General features: G+C 44.5%; 2 long non-coding RNA genes across 2 annotated transcripts in view; both read left to right on the top strand.

The window, feature by feature from the left end:
- The first annotated feature begins 73 nt into the window (after nt 1-73).
- LOC140707524 (uncharacterized) overlaps nt 74-26,460 on the top strand; it is a 101,525-nt gene continuing 75,138 nt past the window's right edge. Inside the window, exon 1 of the long non-coding RNA XR_013542515.1 lies at nt 74-4,035. This is a non-coding gene — a long non-coding RNA (uncharacterized LOC140707524). The remainder of the gene's footprint in view (nt 4,036-26,460) is intronic.
- Nucleotides 13,908-19,551, top strand: LOC144587369 (uncharacterized). The gene is made up of 2 exons (XR_013542516.1): nt 13,908-16,505; nt 17,778-19,551. It is a non-coding gene; the product is annotated as an uncharacterized LOC144587369 (long non-coding RNA).

The following is a 26,460-nucleotide window of genomic DNA, read 5'->3' as shown; positions in this document are numbered from 1 at the left end:
CACCTCCCTAAGCGGCTCCTCCAGGCCAGCCCTGCCTTCCCTACCTCCCTCCCTTCGCAGAGGCCGGGCCCGACTGTGCGGCGCCGGCCTCGTGACGTCACTCCCCCCGCGGCCTTCCCTCCCGCCCGGGCCAGGCCGGCGGCGCCTCTCAGGCGGCTGCCATGGCGACCGGGGCTCGGCCCTGCGGCGCTGGGAAGGCGGCGGCGGGCCTTCGCCCGCGCCGGGGCCGCCCAGGCCCGCAGGAGCCGCGGCCCTTTGCCCGGCTCATCCACCGCACCTGCAGGGGTCCTGCCGCGGGGTGTGAATGAGTGTGTGTGTGTGTGTGTGAGAGAGAGAGGGAGAGGGATCCCAGAGTCATCCTCTTTCCCCTCCCGCCTTTCCTTCGGCGCCACTCTTTCAGGCCATGTCCAGGAAGGAAGGAGGGCTTCTCCCTGATTGCCTGTGGTTGCCAGGCTTTCGCGCCCCCCCCATGAACCCTGGCGGGCACCAACCCACTCCCGGGGGGGGGCATACCCCGCATCTGACGGGGCTCCTCTCGGTGTCCCACTTCTATACCGCGCCGCCGCCGCCAAGGCGGGGGGGGGGGTTGACACAGAGGGGCGATCTCTCGCGCGAGAGGCGCGTGCCCTTCCCCGTAACGGCCAGAGGGCTGACCGCCGAGGAGAGCCTCCCGGAGCAGAGCTCGAGTCGCCAGACGCGACTTCTTGGGGGGGGGGGGGCGGCGGCTCCGGACTTTTCAGAGGGCCAGGCGTCCAGCCAGCGACTGTAACTTCAGGAGGAGAAACTCCGGGCTCCCGAACAGTCGAAGCGGTTGCTGGTTTGTGCTGTATGGGTCTCTTCCCATCCCCCACAAAGACCCCGACTGAGCAATGGAAGTTTTAGGCCTAGATAGGATCCGTTTCATTGATTGATAAGCCTCCTTTCTCCGGATAAGGAGACTCAAGGCCGCTCACAAAGTGAAAAGGAATAAAACTATAGCTATCTCCGAGTAGGCTGGCACAGAAAAGCACTCTTGCTCTCCCAAGAGGGCCAGCTGGATAGGGTTCAGCCACTTTTAAATGCCTCCCCCAATGCCTCCCAAATAAACCCTCGTTCCTCTCCGGCTCCTTGTCGTCGTCTTATGACATCCGTGGAGTTGCAACAGTGGGAATGCAAGTGGGTCGCCTTGGAGATCTGAAGACCCGAAGCTCTTTCTCGCCTCTGACCGAAAACATGAGTAACAAACACAGTACAGTATATGGGTTCTCAGAAACCACTTCCACAGCCCTTGCTTGGGCAAGGAAGGGGGCTCGCAACGCACCAAGGGAACTCGCCCCAGCTCAATAATCCAATGACGCTCAAATCCTTGCTTCATTCCCGCCCGCCTACCCCCCCTTTGGTATCCCGTTGCCAAATCTGTTCAGAGGGAGAAAAAAGTTTTAGAAAGTGTAAGGGTGAGGAAAGCAAAGCGGACGGGCAGAATGTAAAACAATGTTGGCGAAATCTGTGAAGTGCATAGATCTCGAACAATGTTCTGCTTTCACAAATGCTCTTTCTGTTACTTTTGTTTCGGGCAGAGCCAGCGAGGGAAAGAAAGAAAAAGAAATTAACTAGGGAGAGATAAGGTCTGGAAAACAATCTGGAATTGCCAGTGTTGGTGGGAGCTCTGCAGGGCTGGCGTCAGGAAGTCTGCACCGCCTCCTATTACTGTTGATCCAGCTCTGTGCAGCTGCACTCCGTACAATTAGCTTGTAGAAACAATCCTGCTGTAGGCAGACTTTCCCCTTCAAAGCGCTTTTCTCTCCTGACCTCCCTCCCCCGTCCTTTTCCACACACACACACATACACACACCCATCATGATGCTGGAAAGCTAGTCACAAGCCGATCACTGTTTGGGCAACATCGACTGTGGGAATTCATTAACCCCCCCCTCTCCCCACATCCCAGAGATGCAACAAGAGACGGTTTGTCCGAAACTAAACTTACAGTTTAATTCTAGGATATAACCCATGCAGAAAGAAAGAAAGAAACCTTCGGGCCCCATAACAAGAAACACATTGTGCTCTTTTTCTCTCTTTTCTTTTTAAAAAGAAAAAATAATAAATTAAAATAGAGGCGCAGTGAAGTGGAAAGCCCATGTAGCTAGCTTTGAAAACTTTGCCGTCAAGGAGGGTTTTTTTTTTTTTTTGGTTGAAAAGCGTAGTGGAGCTCACCATGGCCAGCCTCCAGATCCTGTACAAATCCGTCTCCCTGTTTGATTATCATGTTCGATGTGCGACACACTCCCGTAAACACCCATCCTCAAGTTTGAACTCTCAGGCGCTGCTACTGCTGACTCATTTCCTCGTGTGTGTGTGTGTTTTTTTTCCTCCCTTTCCCTTTTTGCTCTCTGCCTCCGTTCTCAGCTCAAGGGGTCTGGGCTGGCTCTGGCTGAACAAGGAGAGCCGGGCAAAGCCACAAGCCAGCGGGCAGAGACCGGTGCGCCCAAGAGCAGCGCCCTCAGAGGACGCCTCGGCCCAGCGTTTTGCCCCCTGCCATCCCTCAGGCACAAGCAGCTCCCCCCCTCCCCGGGCCGCCGCCGCCGCCGCCGCCTCTTCCTCGCAGTAGCCCGCCCCGGCGCCCGGTTTTGCAGAACACCAGGCGCCGCTGTTGCAAACTCCCTTGGCACACGCCGGGCGCGTGCGGCGCGGCGCAAACGTTGCCGGTGGCTCCAGTTCCAGGATAGGGAGCGGGAGCGGGGCGGGAGGCGACGGGCGGCCCAGGCGGGGCTTCCCCCGGCCGGGAGCGGCTCAAGCCAGGATGCGGGTGGAGAGAGCTGCGTGAAGGAGCCCTGCGAGGGAGGAAGACAAGAAACGCGGAGGGAAGCGTTACTCGGCTTGGAATAAGCAGAGGCGCCCGCAAGCGCAAGAGCGCGGAAAAGGCCAAGGTCTGGCTCCTCTTGCAGCATCAAGAGGCAGGCCGAGAGACTTTGTGGCTGGTCCTGCAGAGATGTTGCCTCGTACTGTAGCTCTTGGTCTCCAAGATTTTTTTTTTTTGCTCTAGGGCATTTCCACCTCCCCTATCATGTGTCATAGCTGCTCCTTTAAAACAGCAGCAGATTAGACTATTATAAACTTTGTGTTCTCTCTCTCTTTTTAAAAAATAGACGCCAACGCTGTAAAGTCTCTCTCCACCCCCCCACCCCCCAGATATTTGGAAGTTTGCTGTTATCCATTAATTCCTTTATCGTGCCTCCTACTCAGGCCAGACTGGCTCCCCAAGAAATTATCATCCACAGAAGGATACAGTGTTAGGAATACTGTATGTTGGGAGAGGAATATACTAGGACATTATTGTTTTTAGTAATACAGGCCAGGCCCAGGCTTAAGCAGATGCAGAGAAATCAGAAGTTCTAAAAATGGCAGCAGAAATGTCAAGCGCAAAGCCAGTGATAAACATTCAGAAACACCTCAGGACAGAACAGGGGGGGGGGAGGTGTTTTTTTTTTTTAACTGGCTTTGCTTGTGTCTTGTCTCCACTGGGGTGTGAGACGTTCTACCACTTCTGATTTTATGCAACATGCGAACTGCCTTGGATGTTTGTTCTTGTGGTTATAAAGACATAAAATGAGAAAGGGACCTACCTCTCTCCAAATTACAAGGGACAAGTGCCAAGGAACCACAGCCAAGGAGAAATCCTTAGCCCATTTTCTTGCATGAAGTCCAGGATTTTAGAGTTTCACCTTTCTCTTAATTGTTACCTGAATTGCTCTAAAAGTATCTCCTTGGAGCAGGTCAGTTTTTAAGATCCTCTGTTTTCACCAATGAAGTTAAAAAACAACAACACACACCTCATATCGCTGTCACAAGAGAGTGGGGGGGACCCCTTACTATCTCCAATGAAGATGAGGGCAGCAGGAAGCTGGTAGGCCAGATGGGGATTTGCGGTGGGCTGGCTGAAGCCTGCAGATCAGAGGTTCCTCCTTTCTGTGCTGTATACACACTTTATAAGGACTATTGATTCTTCCCCATTCCAGTGCCATGTTTGTATGGAGCCACCTGCATGGGCTTCAAAAGGTAAAAGAACACCGTTCTTGACCGTTATAAGTCATGGCGGTGCATCTCCCCTTATCTCTGTTTAGCTCTTCTGATTCACTCAGAAAGGTATGTGAGATTTGACTGAGCAAAGAAGGGAGCTCAATATACATATGGAAAGTCTGCATTTTTCTCAGGCTGTCCAGTCATGCGGTCTGCATGTGAAAATGAGGTCTCAGAGTGCAAAGATTGTGCTTCCTTTTGGGAACACTGGATCATACACATTGAGCATCACTGTCGTTGCAATCTTATATAAAGTACCAAGTGCTTCATTACTGTGAGCCTCTGGCAGGTGTGTCTTTTTTGGGGGGAAAGGGGGCAGTGTGAAATGTTTCCTTGTTTCTGATCCATTTAGATTTGCATAGATGGTAGAAGACTGCATGCAAACAGTCATGAAGTTGGCATGAGAAATCATCCCTCTTGTGTCTTGCATTCCTCTCTTCTGCATAATGGTGTAATGAAGCTTGGGCTCACAGGGTCAGAGCTTTTGCACAGAAGGGACTGTGCCTGTAACAGGGTTTGTAATACAGTCTTCCATCCTCTGCTCAGGTGTTCTTATTCCCTCTGAGTTTAGCTGCAATCCTCACAATAACTGAGAGAGAAATGGATTTTCCCAGGAATTGTATATTGTTGCAAATGACCTTTGTTGTACTGAAAAATGTTTGAGAGTGATTTGGTTGTGAATCAGCAATTTAGAATCATTAGCTTTACAAAAGACCTGCACCTCAGTTGTTGATATGTATGGATTCAATGACCTGCATGCTTGGACTCTCCTTACAGGTCAGACTGGCTGTGGGGACTGTCATGATGAGCACTGCATTTCTGCGAGGCTCAGTTTTTAGAGAAAGCCAGGCTACAAGTCAGAAAAACATAAGTTGGTTGGTAGATGGAGGAGAAGGTAGATACGTCCTTCAAAAGGTCTGCTGTATAAGAATGGCAAATTTATCTGCTTATTCTTACTATTCATAACCTAACGTTCTGTGTTTTTGCATACCAGCATTGTTTATGACATGTAAGCAAATGCTGTCAAGACAAAATAATTCAGCAGATGACAATGATGGTAGTGATACTAGTAAAAATAGGATGTATAGATTCAAGCTGTCATGTGTTATTTCTTTACAGTATGTTTGATGCAACTGACCTACACAGAGAGCCCTTTATTATTTCCCAAGTCAGTTGTGCTGAGCTTGTTGGACTTAGAAATATCATTCCCTTTCTGTTAGGGCCTTTACATTCTGTTCTCCAAAGCCCTCACAATGATTACCTGCCCAGCAGGTATGGAACTGGATTCCATTCTCTCTCTCTCTCACACACACACACACTTTTTAAAATTTATATCCCTCCATTTCTTCCAAAAAGAGGAACTCCAGATGGCTCAGAGCAAGTTCAAGAGGTACAGATAAAAACACAAACACGTATACTGTTAAAACACAAGTAAGTTATAATATTAAAACACAGTTATGGACATATGGCAGGTGCCTGTAAAAAACGTGTAATAAAAACATATATGAAAAGCCGCATTAACACATTAAAAGCTCTTTTCTCAGCTGGTGTCGGTTGCCAAGAGCCCACCTGGATATTTCTTTACGTGTAATAATTTTTCTTTATGAAGTTATCTTTATGTGCAATAATGTTCTTGTTTACTTACGTATGTCTGTAATGCACTTGTTGGACCTTTCGTTTCTGTACCAAGACGTTGGGGACTGGCTTAGAACTAACTGTCGATTTGATTTTCCCAACATAAGTCTTCAGTTTTATAGCTGCAGGAAGAATTAAGGGAGCACGGGGACAAGAGAAGTTTCCAGGGTCATAGCTGTAATATTCCCTTGTGGCAAAAACAAGGCTGGTGCCACCTTAAAGACTAGCACATTTTATCTAGTGCAGTTTTCATCTGATGAAATGGTCTGGAGTCCACAAAAGCATATTCCAAATAAAACTTGTTGGTCTTAAAATACTTTCTTACATTTTACACAACAGCTGATATTATGTTGCTTAGTGTAGGAAGTCATGCTAGAGTAGTCCCATTGAATTAGTGGGGATTTGGTGAGTCAGTTTCTCTGTAAGTTCTTTTGATTCAATTGGTCCTACTCTAGTTAGTGTAGGAAATTGCAACTAGAGTAGGCCCATTTGAATCAATGAAATTTATGAAGGAGTGGACTCACCCAAATCCCCTCTGATTTAGTAGGCCAACTCTGTTGTCATTTGCTATGCTAAGCAACAGGATTTCACACCAGTTCTGACTTATGGCAACCCTTTTCAGGGTTTTCGAGGTAGAGAGTACTCCGGTGTACCATTCCCTTCTTCCAGGGGAATCCTGGGGCTGTGCAGCGGGCCCAAGGCCTTCCAGGCTGGCTTTGCTTCACAGGAGGCACCGCGTGGAATCACACTCACAACTTCCAGTTTGCAGCCACATGCCTAGACCACTCTACTATCCAGCCTGTTTCTGAGGGCTTCCCATAAATTATTCCAGAAATGCAAAATAAACATTTAAAAAAGGCTGGGATATTTTCATAGAACCATGGTAATTATCATTCCCATCACTTCTCTCATGCCTCATAAGGGAGTCTTACCGCTTATTCTAGAAGGGTGCTTTTATTTATGAGCAACGTAAACAAATGTGTGGTTCATTGAATTTAAAATGCGCCAACGCTTTTCTGCATTGGAAGAATGGCGGGTGGGTGTGAGGCAGAGAATGTGAGTAGAGTAACAGAATGTTGGGGAAGGAAAGGTTTGCTGGGAGAAACATGGCTTTTTAATAAGAGGGCACAGTCCTCCCGACCCTTTTCTGCTGTCAGTGTGGAGTGTGAGGCAGAGTGTGGAGTGACGCAGCTGGGAGTGAAACAGAAGCTCCGAACAGAGGTAATAAAGCAGATTATGTCAGAGATCCAAAGTGAAACCACTTCCAGTGTGATGGGCCTCAATTCAGGTGGCATTGAGTGTTAAAGCAGGTGAGGACAAAGCTTTGCATTTGCTTAATTTATTTTCATCTCACTTCTCCATTACTGCCTCCGAGAACTCCCAGAGGTACAAGTGGGATTCCGAAGGGGCAGAGGAACTCGAGACCAAATTGCCAACATGCGCTGGATTATGGAGAAAGCCAGAGAGTTCCAGAAAAACATCTACTTCTGCTTCATTGACTATGCAAAAGCCTTTGACTGTGTGGACCACAGCAAACTATGGCAAGTCCTAAAAGAAATGGGCGTGCCTGACCACCTTATCCATCTCCTGAGAAACCTATATGTGGGACAGGAAGCAACAGTTAGAACTGGATATGGAACAACGGATTGGTTCAAAATTGGGAAAGGAGTACGACAAGGCTGTATATTGTCACCCTGCTTATTTAACTTATATACAGAATACATCATGCGGAAGGCTGGACTGGAGGAATCCCAAACTGGAATTAAGATTGCAGGAAGAAATATCAACAACCTCCGATATGCAGATGATACCACTCTGATGGCGGAAAGTGAGGAGGAACTAAAGAACCTTGTAATGAGGGTGAAAGACGAGAGTGCAAAAAACGGTCTGAAACTCAACATCAAAAAAACTAAGATCATGGCCACTGGTCCCATCACCTCCTGGCAAATAGAAGGGGAAGATATGGAGGCAGTGACAGATTTTACTTTCTTGGGCTCCATGATCACTGCAGATGGAGACAGCAGCCACAAAATTAAAAGATGCCTGCTTCTTGGGAGGAAAGCAATGACAAACCTTGACAGCATCTTAAAAAGCAGAGACATCACCTTGCCAACAAAAGTCCGAATAGTCAAAGCTATGGTTTTTCCTGTAGTGTTGTATGGAAGTGAGAGCTGGACCATAAAGAAAGCTGACCGCCGAAGAATTGATGCCTTTGAATTGTGGTGCTGGAGGAGACTCTTGAGAGTTCCCTGGACTGCAAAGAGAACAAACCTATCAATTCTAAAGGAAATCAACCCCGAGTGCTCATTGGAAGGACAGATCCTGAAGCTGAGGCTCCAGTACTTTGGCCATCTCATGAGAAGAGAAGACTCCTTGGAAAAGACTTTGATGTTGGGAAAGTGTGAAGGCAAGAGGAGAAGGGGACGACCGAGGATGAGATGGTTGGACAGTGTCATCGAAGCAACCAACATGAATTTGACACAACTCCGGGAGGCGGTGGAAGATAGGAGGGCCTGGCGTGCTCTGGTCCATGGGGTCACGAAGAGTCGGACACGACTAAACGACTGAACAAACAAACAAAGCAGCTCCCAAGAAGAGAGAAGAGGAAAGCTTGTCACAAAGCCTACAAACCGAAAGGACAAGCAACACAAGGACAGGGTTTGGAAGGGAAAAGGAAACGGGGAAGATTGGTTCTCAACCACCAAAACAAGGACTTGAGTTGTAAGTGCTCCTTGATAGTCAGATATATGAAGCAGTAAATATTAATTTGCTCAGCTGTGCTGTTTGCCCCAGCAGATCTACCTCTGTTTAAATGATGGCTCAAGCAAGCTTTGCTCACCATTTGTTCCTGAAGGAGGAGTTTGTGTCATCTTTGATGTATGAATTATTTGTGTTCATTTCCTTCAGCGCCCCAACCCATTTTGGTTAAATGACACCGGAAATGCATGTGAAGTGTTTTCATTTGTGATAGTAATGTTGATCGTCATCATGATCATCATCATGTCAGATCTGCAGAATTGGAAAAGACCCTGTGGATCATTGACTCTAGCCCCTTGCTAAGGAGGCCCAGTGGGGAATTGAACTCCCAGCCTCTAAACCAGGGGTCTCCAAACTTTTAACCATGAGGGCCACACCAGATATTTTCAACACCTTTGAGGGCCGAAAGAACAGGAATGTGTGTGTGCGCACCTGATCGCCCCCCCACCTGCACAGACATCTGCCAACAGATGCATGCACACCCCCACACCCTCTACACATGGACGCCTGCCCACCCACACATGCCTGCATGCACCACCACCCTGCATGCACATGGGCTGAAGGGAGCAGGCTGGATAAAGCGGCAAGGTGGACTGGATGTGGCCCTCAGGCTGTAGTTTGGAGACCCCTCCTCTAAACCACAGATGCATATATATTCTTGGAAGGAGACACTATCTGTGTTTTAGAATTTAGACCATATGTTATCATGATATTGGATTTATGTACTTCTCTGGTTGCATCAATCCTTGTTTGGGAGGTCTCTAATTCCTAAGGTCACTAGAGGCAAACTTAATGGCACAGAACAACAAATCAATCCTGGACATGCCTTCTGATTTTTACACCTGATTGTAATCCAAAGAAATGAAACGTCTGTTGCAGAACTGACTGCTGATACCATTTTGCTGGATTTTGGGGTGAGCTAACTTGAAACTGTCTTTAATTTTTGAGAGGCTTCTTGCTCTCTTTTTCACCAAAGCCTTCTGATAGATTTCAAGGGGCAGGACCCCAGGGGATGAGGACCATAGAATGCAATTTTAATTCCATTGCAGTGGTTTTGGAAGGGGTGGGTGAGAAATTGGATTAGCGAGGAGTTTTTGCAAATGTGTTCCAGGTGGCTGTTTGAGAGGGAAGGGGAACTGACCTTTGTTACAAAACAGTGACTTAGCAGGGGGTGGGAGTGGATTAAGGTAGATTTGTATGAAGTGCCATGCATTTTTATGTTACTGTAGTAATAATAATAGTTTAAGGAAGGCTTGAGATATACAGATTAGGTATGAGCTAATTCTTAGTGAATTTGGAAACTCACTGTATTGGTATTATCTTGCTCTCCATTTCAATCCACGAAGATTGGAATGGAGAGTAACATAAAACAGATGCTTTCAACAAGGTGACTTAACTGAAACTACTATTACTGGTATTAGAGGAGTATCCAAGGTGCTTATTATCAGTCATTTTCAAATACGTAGCATGACCCAGCTGTTGCCTGCAGTTATCCCATATAATTTTTGCAATCCTGGCTTATGGACAGCATCGTTAAGAAGTTCAGAAATGCAGTCTGGGAAGCAATTTTTTTTTCCAGGAGGTTTAAGACTCACACTACAATTTGAAGTAGTTTGCGGCTTAAGGATGTTAAATAAATGGATCATTTGTATAAATGTAACAATGTGTTAGTTGCATTTATTATTTTTGTCACTGGCTCCTCCAGAGCAGGTCAACAGAAACAAAGATAAGTTCACTGACATAACACTGCATTTGTGGTTCCTGCTGCCACCATTGGCACCCAGTCATCAGGTTAGAAAGCAAAGGCACTGATTTTTCATAACATATAAAAAAGAGATTTAGTGATTGAGGGATCATCCTGTTCCTCGTTGATTTCAAAAATTGTTTCAAAATTCCACAAAACATGTCCAATGAGAGGAAATAGGTGGACAAAAAGAAATGTGTTCGTGCCATACCATGCAAACAGATTCAAGTGGGGTGGTCCCCTAATTTGAGATGTTTCCGCTTGTTGAATCTAATTAGCTTTAAATAAATTGATCAGTAAAATCTGCATTGCTTCTTCAAAACATATAAAGCATATGTGATAGCTGCCAACTTGGATGGTGTTAAGGACCATTAGATAAAAGCAGCGACAGGCTAACAGCGGCTGTTAACCATGATATTCACGTACTGACAGAATCCTGTTGCTTGTATTCCTTGTAAAGATGGGGGTATTTGTATTTGTATATGAATATCCCCACTCAGGTGGACATAACGAGGGTCCGCCCCCCTGGGGCCAGACTGCCCACTTACCCTTTCGCTGATGCTCCACACTCCCTATCTCTCCAGAGCACCCAGTTTGTGAGCCACTCTTCAACCTGGCAGGGAGGCTCATCATCACACCTCCTGCCAGGAGGGGCTAGCTAACCGCGAGCTCTGGAGCGATAGGAAGGGAGCGTGGAGCCCGTAGCATCAGCAGAAGGGTGAGTGGACAGCCCAGCCATGGGGGGCGTGGGCGGACCCTCATGTTCACCTCTACAGAATCTCTAATTTCTTGTCTTGCACCAAGTCACGCAACTGGTCGGTGACTAGGAATAGATCTGCTGGTGCCTGAACCATACCAGCAGCTCACCATTGTGATTTACACCACTGCACTTAGCGGGCACATGTAAGAAATAAGATTCCTTCCAGTGGTTTTAGAGATGCAGGTATCAGAAGCAGTGTGCCTGTCTGTGTACCAGTTGCTGGGATTAGAAATGGAAAGATGTTATTGCCCTAATGTTTTGCTTAAGTGTTTTGCAGGGATCTTTAGTGTTCTAGGTTATCATCTTCCCACTCCCTGAGAATCAGGATCATAAGCTGAGACCAACTCTTGGTGGGCTCTTATGATGGAACAGGTGGCCACCCCATGTGTATTGACTGGTAAATACTGTAGTATGTGTGTGTGATAGAGAATGACACAGACCACGTGGATTCCTTGTACTACTTCTTGAACAGATACTGTGTGGGATGCGCGCATACACACCTTTGATCTGAGCTGGTTCTAGTTGGAAGTTGGGAGCCCAGATGTTAATCTTCCTCTAGCACCCTTCACTCTGAAATTTTCTCCCTGCTTGGGAAGCCTAGTGGTTCCCCAAGATTTCAGTAAGTGTCCTAATCTGTCTAGTTCCTCATCCGTGGGAACGGAATGCTGGACTAGAGAGCTTTTCTTATATGGACCTCAGTGGTGGTGGTGGAGCAGGAGAATCTGTCTTAACGTGTTCGTGGCCAGGCTTGGCAAAATCAAGCTATGAACATGACCCAGAAACAAAGGCAACGTGGTGAATTAAAAAGAAATTGACACCCAAATCAAAATGATTTGTTGTCAGGGCCTTGAGCACGCACTGGAGATGTAGCAAACACATTTAGCAATCTTAAATTCCAAACAACATTCAGTTATTTCGTAGATATGTTTCAGAAAAGAATTTGGAAACATTATGGTTGAGAAGAACCGTAATCGAAGGTAGCTTTCCAAGCTCCACAGTTCTGTGCCCAGATGTTCCTGTGATCATCCGTAACCCTTGTCCTCTGCTCCAGGAGCAGTGTATGATATTTTGAGTTAGTGTTGTGCTCTTGTATATTTATGGCAAACTTTTTTTTAGGGAAGGCAGGGCTTCATATTTTTTAAAAACTAAATAGGAAAATATCAGTTGTTCCAGATGCATCTAAATTCACACCCAGGCTAGACTTGCTGCAGCTCGAAAGGTTAATGGAGTGACAGATCTTTTAAAATCTACTCTTAGTTAGGCCTTGATGATATGCTGGACTCTTGTGACTTCCCTGAGCTGACTGTATTTGGCTGCTTTCCATAAATTGGTACTCTAGGTAGAAAGGCCATGAATGTGACCTCACTTGTTTAGAAGCAAATTAAGGCTGAACAGGGCTGGGTCAGAGGAATCGCGAGATGCCAGTATTCCAGCATATTCCTAGCAGTCACTTAAGCACAGTTTAGGATGCTGGGTATCCCTTTTTTGAGTGTGTTTTGTAGCTGGCCTTTAAACATAAATGTGCTCAAGACAGCTTGTAAGCATATAATAGTAAAAAATTAATTAAAATACCATGTCAGAATTCAACATCTGTTAAAAACAGGGATGAGCAATGTGTGACCTTCATAATCCATGACCCTCGTGTATGCTGTTTCCGCCTGATGGGAGTGGCAGTGCCATAACATCTGCACTACCCATGCGTGATTAGAAGCCACGCGATAAAAAGAGCAGAATCTTCATTATCAGGCAACTTCGATTCACAACATGTGGGGAATTCCAGGCTCCTTTTGCCCCCTTATATTTCACATTCTATTAGCACCTTGACAATGTTGTTTAGTTGGAGAAAGAAAAGAAGACAGTTCATGGATCTGTATGTCTGCAGCTGTATCTCTGTGTTTCCAAACTGCAGTCTGAGAGAGTATCAGAAAGTATCTCCTGTGGTGTCCTATTGTATGGACAAAATCTCAAGCAACAGATCTTCCCTTTTCTGTAAAGTATATGCAAATAAATGTGCACCATTCAGAACTCATGTCTTTGAAAAATGCATATAGTTACATCCTAGGCCTGTACCTTGCCTTTGTAAACAGGCTTCTTCCAATCACGAGCCTTATGGAACTGACATCCCCTGATGCTGAACAAACCAGTTGGAACACACCTCGTTGGAGGTGGTGCCTGTAGGCTCAGATGCAACAGAGACTTGTAATGTCCGAGCATTCTGAGCCCAGAGGATGAATACTCAAAGCTAATTTTTGGGTTAGAAAAGTTTATAAGATGTCCCTATCTTATAAATAGGGGTGTCTTATGAATGGAAAAATATGGTATTTCAGAAAGTTTTGCAATCCGGTATGAAGACAGAATACGGAGAAAAGGCAGATGGAGTTCTGAGAAATGTGGCAAAATCAAACAAGAGGTTTTTACCCCCTACCACCCATCATGATACAGTATTTGCATGGCAAGTGCTCCAGACTTTTACTGGGTGCTCTCCTTTCCTCAAAAAATTTATCAAAGTTTCAGAATATTCCAATATGGACTGAGATCTAATTTTTCTGTTTTTATGACGTATACTTTTAGTTTCCGGATATTAAAAACCCAAACAAACCTGCGAGTCAATGTGAGACTTGTAAATGGCTGATATGTCCATAGAGAGATTCATTTATTGATTGTTTATGAGGATTTTTTAAAAAAAATTATTTACATATATAGATTTTGTCCGTGGCATGACCGTGCTAAATGGCCTGTTCTCGACCGCTGCCAGAGCAGACCTCAGGAATGTGAGGCATCAGCCGAAAGGCTTCACAATTCTAACGCATATAGAACAAATCAGGATCAATTTGGTGGCATATAACAAAGAAGCTCAGTGATTATCATTCTTTTCAGGTCACCCTGAGGAGTCCCAGGGATGATGGTAGCAGAGAAGCTCCTGAAGGGCAGCTAATGAGTAGCAGGTAATGGCACTGGTGGAGGATCTTTCCCAGACAATGGTAGTAACACTCAAGCTACTTTCTGTTAGTAATGTGCAGAGAAAGACAATAGTAAACCACTTCTGAATATTCTAGACTCTATGATGAAAATCCCATGATGAGACAACCCAAAACATGTAGCACAAGCAGTTAATGGTGAAGCCTAATAGAGTAATATCAGGCTTTGTAACCATCATACAAGTCTATGCTCCAGAAATAGATACTGAAGCAGCAGAATAAATTGATAACTTTCATGCAAGTATCCAGGAACACACTGATCACCCACTAAAAAAGGACATGCTGATAATAATAGGAGACTAGAACGCAAAAGTAGGAAATAAAGCAGAACCAAACGTTGAAGAATTTGGCTTAGGAGTCAGAAATGAAACAGGAGAATGACTCATGCAGTTCTGTGAAGTTAACAACATGTTTATTGCAAATACATACTTCAAGTAACCGGATGGATGACTGTACACATGGATGTCACCAGATGGCCAATATAGAAATCAATTGGACTACATAACTGGAAGTAGTAACTGGAGAAGTTGTGTATTCTTTTTGAAAAGACATGCAAGAACAGATTGTGGAGCAGACCACAAACCATTAATATGGTTAGTGTCAAGCTGAAGAAAAACACCAAAAGGATCATAGTTCCAAAATATAATTTAAATCACATTTCTGATTAATTTAAACTTCATAAAAAGATCAGATTTGCATTAATAAACTCAGAACAGAAAAACTGTGGACTGAAACCATAGATATTATCAGGGAGGCATGTAAAAGACTACTCCTCTAGTCAAAAGAAAAGAAACTGTCCTGATGGATGACTGATGAAATTTTTAAAATGCTTAACAGTTGAGAAGCAAAAGGTGACAGAAATAAGGTCTAAATGCAAGTTTTCAGTGACTGTTATAGTCCAAATAAATTGATTTCACCTATGTTTTCTGTGCTCCAAAATTTATATATTAATTTAAATAATGTTACAATCAATTTAATTGTGGTTCTTATTGCCAATGGGCTCACACCCCTTAGAGGCAGAGTACTGTTTCAGTAATCAGTGCAATGCAATGGAAGAGAACAACCAATAATGAAAAATAAGATGTCTGTTCTGTAAAATCAGAAATCTAAGGGAAAATTAGATTTAGATTAGGAATACTGAGAGAGATCAACGTGGAAAAATATTAACTGATCAGGATAAAATAAGAGAAAGTGGAAACAGCATACAGTGGGGTCTTGACTTAAGAACGGCTTGAGTTAAGAACATTTTGACTTAAGAACCGCTCTCATAGGAAAATATTGACTTGACTTAAGTACTTAGATTTGAGTTAAGAACTGAAAAAAACCCACGTGGAAGGCAGGGAAAGTGCAAAAAGTGAACTTTCAGTTAACTGTTGGCCAGTGAAAAGGGTGCCTGTCTGCTTCCTCACTCCTCCCAGCGTTTAGAGAGTGGATTGGGAGACAGTCTTCGGACTGCCTGGTACTGTACTGCCTGGACTGTATTTTCCCTGCCTTCCCTGAACCTTTCTTGACCTAAGAAAAAAAGAAACAAAATATCCACCTCTAGTGGTCGAAGGCGGAATAGCAGCTTCCCATTAGTTTCTATGGACGGAAAAGAGCAGATACGGATCAAATGGTTTTCAATGCATTCCTATGGGAAATGCAGATTTGACTTGAGAACTTTTTGACTTGAGAACTGCCTTCCAATACGGATTAAGTTCTCAAGTCAAGACCCCACTGTATTGAAGAACTGACTAGAGGAAATACTTTGGCAACAGTGAAGAAATTGATACTGTTAAAGACTTTGTATAACTTGTTCAAAATAGTCTTTACTAAAATATTCCAGATTGCTATGTACGGATGTGAAAGCTGTACACTGAAGAAAACTGATAGGAAAAAATTTTAAAATGGGATGTTGGAGGAGAGCTTTTTAGATACCATGGACTGCCAGAAGTACAAATTATTGGATCAAATCAAGCTTACTATAGCAAATCAAGCATGAACTCTCTCTAGAGGCAAAAAAAATATATATGATGAAACTGGGATTGTTGTACTTTGAGCACATCATGAAAAGATAAGAGTTGCTGGAAAAGACAATGATGCTTGGAAGAGTTAAAGGCATCAGGAAAAGAGGAAGACAAACTACAATATGAATTGACTCCACAAGGGAAGCAACAGCCTTGAGCATGCAAGACCTGAGCAGTCAAAACAACAACAGCAGGAGTTTTGAAGGTCATTCATTCATAGAGTTACCAAAAGACTGAAGTGACCTGACAAGGTATAGTGACAAATTTTTAAAACAAATTTTTTTCATGGAGTGATGTTAATTCAAGTGTCACCTAAAATATATTTGTGCTTCTGATTTTTCTTGGCTAAATGTAGAACGTCAGTTGAAATTCATGAGCTTGCCTGGGTCCTAAGGTCATCGGGGAGAGTCCTTCTTTCTCTCCTGCCATCCTCACAAGCACAGTTGGTGAGAACAAGAGACGGGGCCTTCTTGGCGGCTGCTCCCAGGTCATGGAACTCCCTTCTGGTCCTCCTTGTTCCTCTGCCATTGGCAGACATTTTTATTTCAACCAATCAGAACCATTTAAAGGCAGGTGTTGTTTTGCTGTTGCCATTGTGTTATTTTTAAATGATTTTTGTTTTGCTTTGAGAGTTTCAAATGATACTGTTATTTATTTATTTATTTATTTATTTATTTATTTATTTAGATAATGTATTTCATACTAGTTTAATATTGTAATTTACTGTGGGTTTTCCTTTTTAAAACATGTATTGTAAGGTACCTCAGGTCCTGTAAGGGGAAAAGGTAGGCTATGAATGAATGAGTGAATGCATTTGGGCCCAATTCTCCATTCTGACAAGTTTGTTTGCATCCGGATTCTGTCTTCTATTTGCTGCCCATTCCAGGTTGGTATCAGCTGTAAATTTAATGTCTATAAATATATCTTTGCTCTTGGAAATCAGCATTATTATCCAATTTAGGTATATTGTTGGATTGATATTACTAATGAACTGGGAAAGCAGTGTAAGTGCATATATGCAGAAAAAATCCCAACATGTTGCAGAAAATAATAATAATAATGAACCCTGTGGGGAACGCTGCTACTGGTATTTTCCTGAGGATTTCTTTCTGTGTCCATTTTAATTGACAAAATATGTACTGTATCTTAAAAATAGAGGTGTCTTCTTCTTTATGATGCCTCAAAAGATTAATTGATATTCAAATCTGAGGCAGTGCAAATTTGAAATGTAATGTTGACAAGGCTAAAGAAACAAACAAACAAACATGTATTGGGCAGGATGCGGGTAAATAAGTGTGTTCATGTCCCTCTTTGAAAAAATTATATACTGAACTTTAGTAAGTGAACAAAGTTTTAGGCTGTACAATATAAAGAGTGAGTTAAGTTTTATTCTTTGTCTCAGTGCTAATGTACATTCTTATTAATCCATCTTGAATTAGCGGATTAATAAGAATGCTATTTACGCAGACATTTATAAGCAGCTTGGGAACTCTTGTCAAATCCACCTCTTTTCCTGATCTAGAGGCTTTTCCGTTGAATAACTCTCAAACATTCTTTCTTGTTATGTGAATGTCTGGCTTTTTACTAGATATGCATGTCAGGTGCTCTGGGGTCAGACATCAGGGGAGCAAAGGAGGGTAAAAAAAAAGACACTGAAGAAAAATGTACCTTATATCAGGGCTTGGAAGTAACATGTTGCAATCAAAGGCTTTGCCTGCAATGTGTTACTTTATGATGTAGAGAAGGCGTAAGGTTGGCCTTTAACTTCTGTTATCTAATGCTGTTGCCTCATGTTTTCCAATAAACTATAGCTATTATTTCAAAATGGTTATTTTTTGAAGGGTCAAGGAGGCGCCGCCATCGTCCTCCATGCCATGAGGGAACAGGCCGGGTAGGTGGGACTCGTTCAGCCCTGGAAGGCAGCCCATCTAAGAGAAGGAAAACGCTTGATTTCAAACCTCCACTGCCTTGTGGCTATATCCACTGATGGAAAAGGCTTCAGATGTTAACCTCGAGGCAAAATCCGGAGCCGGAGTCCCAGAGGCAGTTCGTCTCATTCTGTCAACTCCTGCAACGTTGCTGAAACCAGTTGTATTAGCTCTTGCCTTTCCAGTGATGTGGAGAGGGGGGATTTGCTGGTTGGGTAACAGCCTATCCTCTATATTATTTTACTCGGGCTTCGTGCTCTGGAGAGGACACTCCAGCTTCGCGTACAGTGTCAAAACACTAGACTTCGTTCCAAGTCCTCCATACAGAGCATGCTACCATAGTCTCTCGAGACTGAAGGATGCCTATGATGAAGGAGGATGGGCCATTTTTTCTGTTCTGAAAGTAAAAAAATACCCTCAACCCATTGTTGAATGCATTAACAACACTCCCAACATATTAACATATTATAAAAGGATACCCAGTGTGGTGTAGTGGATAGAATGGGGGACTGGACTCAGGAGGCCTCGGCTTGAATCCCCACTCAGGCATGGAAACTCACTTTTGTGTGTGTGTGTGTGTGTGTGTGTGTGTGTGTGTGTGTGTGTGTGTGTGTGTGTGTGTGTGTGTGTGTGTGTGTGTGTGTGTGTGTGTGTGTGTGTGTGTGTGTGTGTGTGTGTGTGTGTGTGTGTGTGTGTGTGTGTGTGTGTGTGTGTGTGTGTGTGAGAGAGAGAGAGAGAAATATCTTACTTACCTTGAAAGGCCTCTTAGAGTTGCCTGTAATTTGGTTCCAACTTCACAGCACATATGAGTATCACCACCAACAGCATGTTGTAAAGTTTCAAAGTAAAGTTTCTAAGCTCCATGTTACACATAAAAACAATGCATTAAACAGAAGGAAAAGCTAATAATAAAACTAAGACAACTCTCCTTCTGTTTCTTCTGCAAATATCAGCTTCTGTTTGCTATTATGATTCTTAACAAATGAATCACACTATGCCATTACATTCATGGCTCACTGAAGACATTCCACTATGTATAGTGTAGTTGGGCCAGTTCTTTCTTTTGAGTGTGGCTAATAAGAGTTTTCAACAGCAAGGATGGAATTACTGGTCCTCAGTCATTGGGAAAGTATTGTATAAAAGAACTTTATTAAGGAGGCTGTGAGATTTGGTCTGACTTTTTTAATGCTAATGAAAACTGAACAAACCCAGGATAAGACAAAGAAGCTAGCTTGGGCTTATTAGTAAGCAAGCAGGTGAATACTGTATGCAGGAATGTTCTTCTGCTTCCCAGCAACGAATTCAAGAGATACTGTATTCTCATTTGGAATTCACATTATTTTATGGAAGTCAAGGGCCAAAATGTTGGCTTTCTACCTGAGTCTCAGTCCTTGTCTTCTGGTCAGTCGCCTCCTCACATTGTGCCTTTACTCAATTCTGTGTGTATTGCCTGTGGGTGGCATATTGAGTCCCTTGATTTTGTCTGAAAACAATTCGGAGGTTTCTATGGGGTGCTTTCCTACTCATCTGATACACGTTAGCACTTGCCGGTATGTTCCAGAGAGGAGACAGGAAGCAGGCCTTTCTTTTCCAGATCTGTTTATATGGCGGTTAGAGTGACTGGTCTTTCAAAGGCAAACTTGCTCTGAGAGATAAACTTCCATTTCAGTAAAACATACGTACATACTGTCTTGTGTCCGGTGTGATCATTGAAGTATGGTTGTGGTGGTGTGCAGCTTTATCATCCAAGGTTTGCTTGGAGCAAAGAACACATAGGATGACCTATTATACTTATGATTTGCCAGAGTTACTACCACCTGAGATGGAGCAAGAAGTGCTGGCCACCCTGTGCTTGTCCTCCTTCATTCGCCCAAGAAGCATCAGCCTGCCTGTTCTGTGTCACATCTTATAGCTCCTTCTCTCTCTTTTTTTTTTTTTGCCACCACAGTGCAGGTATTGCCACCAGATCTCCAGGATCAGCTCACTGAAAGATGTGGGAGGGTCCTTTGTCGGAATAAAGCAATTTTATGGTGTGGAAAGATAACTCTTTGAAAGATACTGTAGCTTTGCTACAAAAAGAGCCTTTTTTGTAGCAAAGCTACAAGGTGGAATGTATTCTCGAAGGCTTTCTCAGCCCGGATTTCCGCTACAAGGTGGAAATTTTATAGCATGCCTCAAACCACAATACCTTGCTTTTAAGAAGGAACCTATCTTGTGAGGTAGGGTTCTTCCTTAGAGGAAGAATCGTAGGACCTTGCTCACAGGAGGAGTGGCATTGGGCCCCAGATATAATGATGGGATGGGGAAGATAATCCCGTGACAGTCCCTGACAAACAAGACAACAGTTCAAAACCATTCCAGAAAAAAATTTTTATTGGTTTTGGAAAAGAAGCTAAATGGGTATCCTCAGCAGAGACAATGGCCTGGTTCAGCTCCAGCAGGATGCCTGCCTTCTGGTCCCTCGCATCTCCTTGGGGAAGAGGAAGCTTCGGGCCCTGCAAGAGAAAGAGAGAGAAAAAAACAATTAAGGGGTGAGCTCGTCTACGGCCATCAACCAGCTTCAACCCAGGCGTATCCACCGACCAATGTTCTGGCAACTTCATCCTGAAGCTCCACATGCCAACGTCCACTGGCCTCCACCAAGAATGTCCACCCGTTCATCTCTTTCACTCCGCTTCTGAAGCCACCCTCCACCAGCTCCCGAATGCTTGGGTCACACTCACACCCCAGCGACATTCCCACGGAACACCATCCAGCCCATTCACACACACATTCACACACACACCAGCCAACCCCCAACACACACACCTTCACTCCACCAGCCATTCACACACAAACACGAGCTTCCATCCACCAAGCTTCCACCAGCTGGTTTCAGGAAACTAACGTGGCCCAGCTTCATCCGCCAACCTCCGCCGACCTCCGCTTTGCAGCCTCAGCCAGCTTCCGCAGGGAGATTCCACCAGCTTCTGTCTGCCAACGTCCACTGACTTCCCTCCCTCGGTCCATCGGTGACATCAGCCAGCTTCAAGCCGCATATCTCCGCCAGCCTCGAGCTGTTAACTCACCAGCCCACTTAGCAAGTTCATCTGCTTTCGGGAAAGAACTTGCCTTGGGCAGAAGGGCTGGATCCCCTGCAGCCACTGCCGCTCTCTCTGCCGGACTGCCCTCTGGCCATTGGCCTCCCTTCTGGTCTCCTGCCCTGCCCAACAAGCCCCTTTTATCTGCCAGCAGAGAGGTGGGGCCCCTGTGAGGTCACAAAGACCCAGGAGAAAAGGGGTTGGATTTCCATGGCAGCAGCAGCAGCAACCTCGTGATTGGCTGAGTCCTGAAGATGATGTCAACAGTCCCTCTGATCATGTGATTCACCCACAAAAGCTTCCATTTTGCATGATTTTTATATACAGTGATGCCTCGCACAGCAAGGTTAATCCGTTCCGGATTAACCCTCGCTGTGTGAAACATCGCTGTACGGAATTTAAAAAGCCATTGAAACACTTTGGCATGTTTACTTACCGTATTGGCACGTTTACTTACCGTACAGCGATGCCGGCAGCCATTTTCGCGCCCTCCCCTCGCAGAACGAGGGCACGAAAATGGCTGCGATCAGCTGTCCGGCGGGTCCAAAATGGCCGCCGGAACAGCTGAAAGGGGCCGGGGCGCAGCATTTTCACACCCTTGGTAAGCAAGGGGAGAGCGTGAAAACGCTGCCGGAAGCCCCGAAATGGCTGCGCGCAGCGTTTTTGCGCCCTCCCCTTGCCTACCAAGGGCGCGAAAACGCTGCGCCCCGGCCCCTTTCGGCTGTTCCGGCGGCCATTTTGAAGCCACGGAACAGCTGATTGTCGGGTCACAAAGCGAAGGGTTGCAAAGCCCCAGTATAGACCTGCAAGGGGAAAAAGTGAGGTGGGAGAGACAAGGAAGAGAAGAGAGAAAGAGAAAGGGTAATTGTTGGGAATTTGGGAGGAGGAAAAAAGAATCACGACAGCTGAGTAGAGAGGAAGACTGGGTCACCGGATGGGTCCCTGGGAGGACGAGCCAAGAACAGGCATGCCTCGGTAGAGGAGAAGGAAGAAGCAGCGGGAAGCACAAGAGATTTGGGGACTCCTAAATCATGGAAGGAGGAGCACTGGTGCTAGTTTTGAATTAAAAGGAAATACACAGGCAACAACAACGAAAGAGAGCAGAATAGAAAATAACTGATAAAGGAGGAAAGCACACTTAATTCTAAATATTTTAAGGATGACGAAGGTGTGGGGGAGGAGGCATGGAGCCATTGGAAGCGTTGCAGGGGTGCTCCTGTTCTCCCCTCAATTTTAGCCTTCCAGTGGACAAGCTAAATCCCTACATAACACTACCCTTTATGACTCTTAGTAGACCATGATTAAGTTTGGAAAGTATGGGAAAAACCTACCAATTATTAAGAAGAGCCTGGACAATAAATTGATACCAGTGGCTGTGCTTTGCATGCCTGTATTTTCATTGTAGCTGATGTTGCAGGCAGGTGGCCCAACTGTCTTGTTCCTGGGGCCTTATATTTTAGGTCCATTCCCATTGACCCATTCGCTGGAGGAACTTGCTTTGTAGCTAGACATTTGTAAACCTAAACATGTCTCCTCAGAGTCCAAATGAGCTGAATGGAACATACTGCTGGGTAAGCAGGCACAGGACTGCCTCCCCCCCCGTCACCCCCAGAGTGTGCTTCTGGATCAGGCCTTTACTACCACTGCAAACAACAGTCATGGAAAGACGTATTCTCAGTATAACAATTATGAATGGTACACTAGAAAGAGGTCTTGTGAATGATAACACCACATGCAAATCTTAGCACAGGTCAGGCTTTTTCCCATCAAAGCAGAATACAGGAAGCTTCTCTGCGTGTCTAGTAAGTCGGCAGCAAATTCAGTGCCTTCGGCCCCAATGAAAACAAAAGAACAGAACTGGCTCTCTCTCAAACTGAGAGAAATCAAGCCTTGCATTCATAGACTCCTGAACCACTAGGCCAGTGATGGCGAACCTATGGCACGCGTGGCACAGCTGGCACTCGGAGCCCTCTCTGTGGGCACGTGAGCCATAAGTGGCCATAAAGAAATACTTTACCCGACCTCTGATCCTGGATTTCGGCACTCCCCTCTGCTGGTGCAGTGGTCCAGCGGAGGGCGGCAATGGCAAACATTACCGGTCTAGCCCACTGGGGGATTCAAGGACCAGTAAGTATTTATTTGTTATTACCGCCCATAGGGGGAAAAAAACAACCAAGCATTTAACCCTTGCAGTGCAGGAGCAGTTTTTTTTTCTAAACTAAAACCTCAGCATTCGGGTTTTAATTGCAGTAGTGGCACTTTGAAATAAATAAGTTGATTTTTTGTTGCAGTTTGGGCACTCGGGCTCCAAAAGGTTCACCATCACTGGTATACAGTACAGGATCACAGACTGCAATGTGAATTGCACCAGTTGCCGAAATTGATCACTTAACCTTCTCTGTGCAATAAAATTGGGTGCAAAGACATCACATGGCTGGACACACCCAGTGTTGGCTTAGATTTTTAGGAGGGCCTTGGGCAAGAGTGACCCTGCCTCCTTTTCATCCTTGTTTCTGCTGCCCATTTGTTTGCTCTGCTCTGCCCCTTTGGACCATGTTCTGCCCCACCACCAAGAAAGAAGAGAGTCAGAGGGTCTGCCTTTGAGGCTGACACGGAAACTTCAGGTGGTGCAGAATGCGGCGGCCAGGCTCCTTACAGGAGTGAGAAAATATCAACACATCTCTCCAACGCTGGCCGCATTGCATTGGCTGCCCATCTGTTTCCGTGTCAACTTCAAAGTTTTAATGCTTACTTATAAGGCCCTAAACGGTTTAGGACCTCGATATTTGGCGGAACGCCTCCTCCCACCAAGGTCTACCCAGATCACCCGCGCAAGTCAGGAGGTGAGGCTGAGGAGCCTGATGCCGAGAGAGGCCCGGAAGGAGAAGACACGAAACCGGGCCTTCTCGGCGGTGGCTCCTCGCCTCTGGAACAATCTCCCTCCGGCGATTCGCGCGGCCCCCACACTGGGCACCTTTAAAACCCAATTTAAAACATGGCTATTTATTCAGGCCTTCCCTCCAGCCAACTCTTCCAACTCTTGATTTTTTTCTTACTTTTCCTTTTTATCTTTACTGCTGTTCTTGTTTGATTATTATGTATTTGTCTATGTTTTATTATTTGATTTTATATTTGGAAGCCGCCTAGAGTGGTCCGGTGGGCCAGATAGGCGGGGTATAAATAAATAAATAAATAAATAAATAAATAAATAAATAAATAAATAAATAAATAAATAAATAAATAAATAAATAAATAAATAAATAAATAAATAAATAAATAAATTTTCCTGCCACTTCTCCGTGAGCCTGTCACTGTCCTTTTTTAAAAGTTCATTTTAAAGTTTTTTAAAGTTCATTTTAAAAAGTAACACGCAAAGCATTGCATGAAAATCATTGTGGTGAAGTGAATAGAATGTAAACTAGGACACAGGAGACCTTAGTTCAAATCTCAACTTGACCATGGAAACTCGCTGGGAGATAGCAATGGTCTACTACCTCTAGAATGTCTCACATTCCTTAAAATTCCTACTAGGGCCACCATAAGTCAGAAGCCATAGCATCACCTACTGCTTTTCAAGTGACGTGTTGTTATGTACCATCAAGTTGCCTCCAACTTATGGTGACCCGATGAATAAACGATCTCCCGAATGTCTTGTCTTTAACTGCCCTGCTCAGCTCTTGTAAATTGTTGCTTTCTTGGGGGAATCAATCCATCTTGTATTTGGTCTTCCTCCTTTCCTGCTGCCTTTCCCTTTCCCATCATTATTGTTTTTTCCCCCCAGATAATCTTGCCTTCTCATGATGTGCCCAAAGCCTCAGTTTCAACATTTTTGCCTCCAAAGATAGTTCAGGCTTGATTTGATCTAGGACCTACTTGTCTGTCTTTCTAGCCATGCAGGGTATCTAGAAAGCTCTTCTCCCACACCACATTTCAAATGAATCTATTTTCCCTTGTCAGCTTTCTTAACTGTCCAGCTTTCACACCCAGACATGGTGATTGGGAATACAGAAGTGTGAACCTGGTCTTGGTCTCCAGTGACACATCCTTACGTTAGCTTACATTTTCTAGTTCCTTCATTGCTGCTTGTCTCAGTCACCTTCTGATTTCTTGGCTGCAGTTTCCATGTGGATGGATGATTAAACCAAGGTATACAAAATATTTCACTATTTCAGTTTCTTCATTTTTGACTTTAAAGTTGTGTAGCTCTTCTGTAGTCAAGAGTTTTATCTTCTTAACATTCAACTGGGGTCCTGCTTTGACACTTTGTTCTTTCACTTTTCCTAAGTCATTTGAACTCATTGCTCCTTTCTGCCAGTAAGAAGGTGTCATCTGCATATCTTAAACTATTGATGTTTCTTCCACCAAATTTGTGGAAGTGTGTTACTTGTTTCTTTTTAAAAAACAGTGAGCTATTAATTACCTGAGATCATCTATTGCATTTCTCTCCTTTTCATGGGTGGATAGGGATCAATACAGCTTAGGAGGGTTCTGAAGTCTACAAGGTATTTTCCTCTAGGACTGTGTCCTGTTCATGCTTACTTGAACTACTTTTCTTTCATCTATCAGACATGAGATGGAGAAAATAGGAGCGGCTTTCCAGATTCAACTATTGTTTGGTTTGATTTATGTTGGTTTTATTCAAACCAAGAAAATGGTTTTACCCGACACCTTTATTGCACAATGAATCTGCACTCTGCATATTACAATTTGATAGAATTGCCTTATTTTGTCTGAGAAGTGATCCATTTCTTCTCGCACTCCACCCACAAGGTGGACGGCTTCACAATGTAATCCTTGGTCTTTGGGGCAGAGTGTCTTGCCCACGTTTAATAAAGTTCTTCTGACTCTTCTTTCCAACTGTACTGAAAACTTCAAAGAATTTGCAAGCGCAGGATCACGTGGGACCGACCAGTTCTGAATGACTCAGCAGTTGTCATCTGAATGCTCAGGTGGTACGATTACATCACGGGAAGTGCACTCGTCTGAGTAATCTGCTCTGCGAGACCCATCTGTCGACCACACCTGTGTGCGTGTGTCGGCCTTTTTGTGAACACCAGAGCAGCCTTATACTGATTTTGTAGTGAATATATGTGTGTGTGTGTGCATATATATTTATATTTATATAAACTTTTATTTATATAAAAAGTTTTATTTTATATAAAGTTTTTGCTCTTCAGCCCTTTAAGCTTTACGTACCCCAAGAGGTCATAGTTGTAACATGTCATCATCTGTACATTTCATTTGAACTGTTTTTATTTGTCACCAGGCATTTGGGCTCCGTTCAGAGTGCCAGTGCTCCTTGTTAAGAGTCTTGAATGGCTCTGGACCCAGGTGGCACGGCTGGGCACTTTTCTCCATGCCAATTCACCTGTGCCCCAAAGACCAAAGTCTGCATTGAAGACTGTTCTCTATGTTCCCTTGTATTGAGAAGTAAGGTGGATGGTGACCAGAGAGACAAAGGCATTTAGGGGGAGCACTGTACCTGCAGAATATCATCCCTAGAGAGGCCTGTCTCA

Source organism: Pogona vitticeps, chromosome 1, assembly GCF_051106095.1.
Source record: "Pogona vitticeps strain Pit_001003342236 chromosome 1, PviZW2.1, whole genome shotgun sequence".
In the NCBI taxonomy this organism is placed as follows: Eukaryota; Metazoa; Chordata; class Lepidosauria; order Squamata; family Agamidae; genus Pogona; species Pogona vitticeps.
The sequence above is the reverse complement of the archived record's forward strand: the minus strand, read 5'-3'. Positions and strand labels throughout refer to the sequence as shown.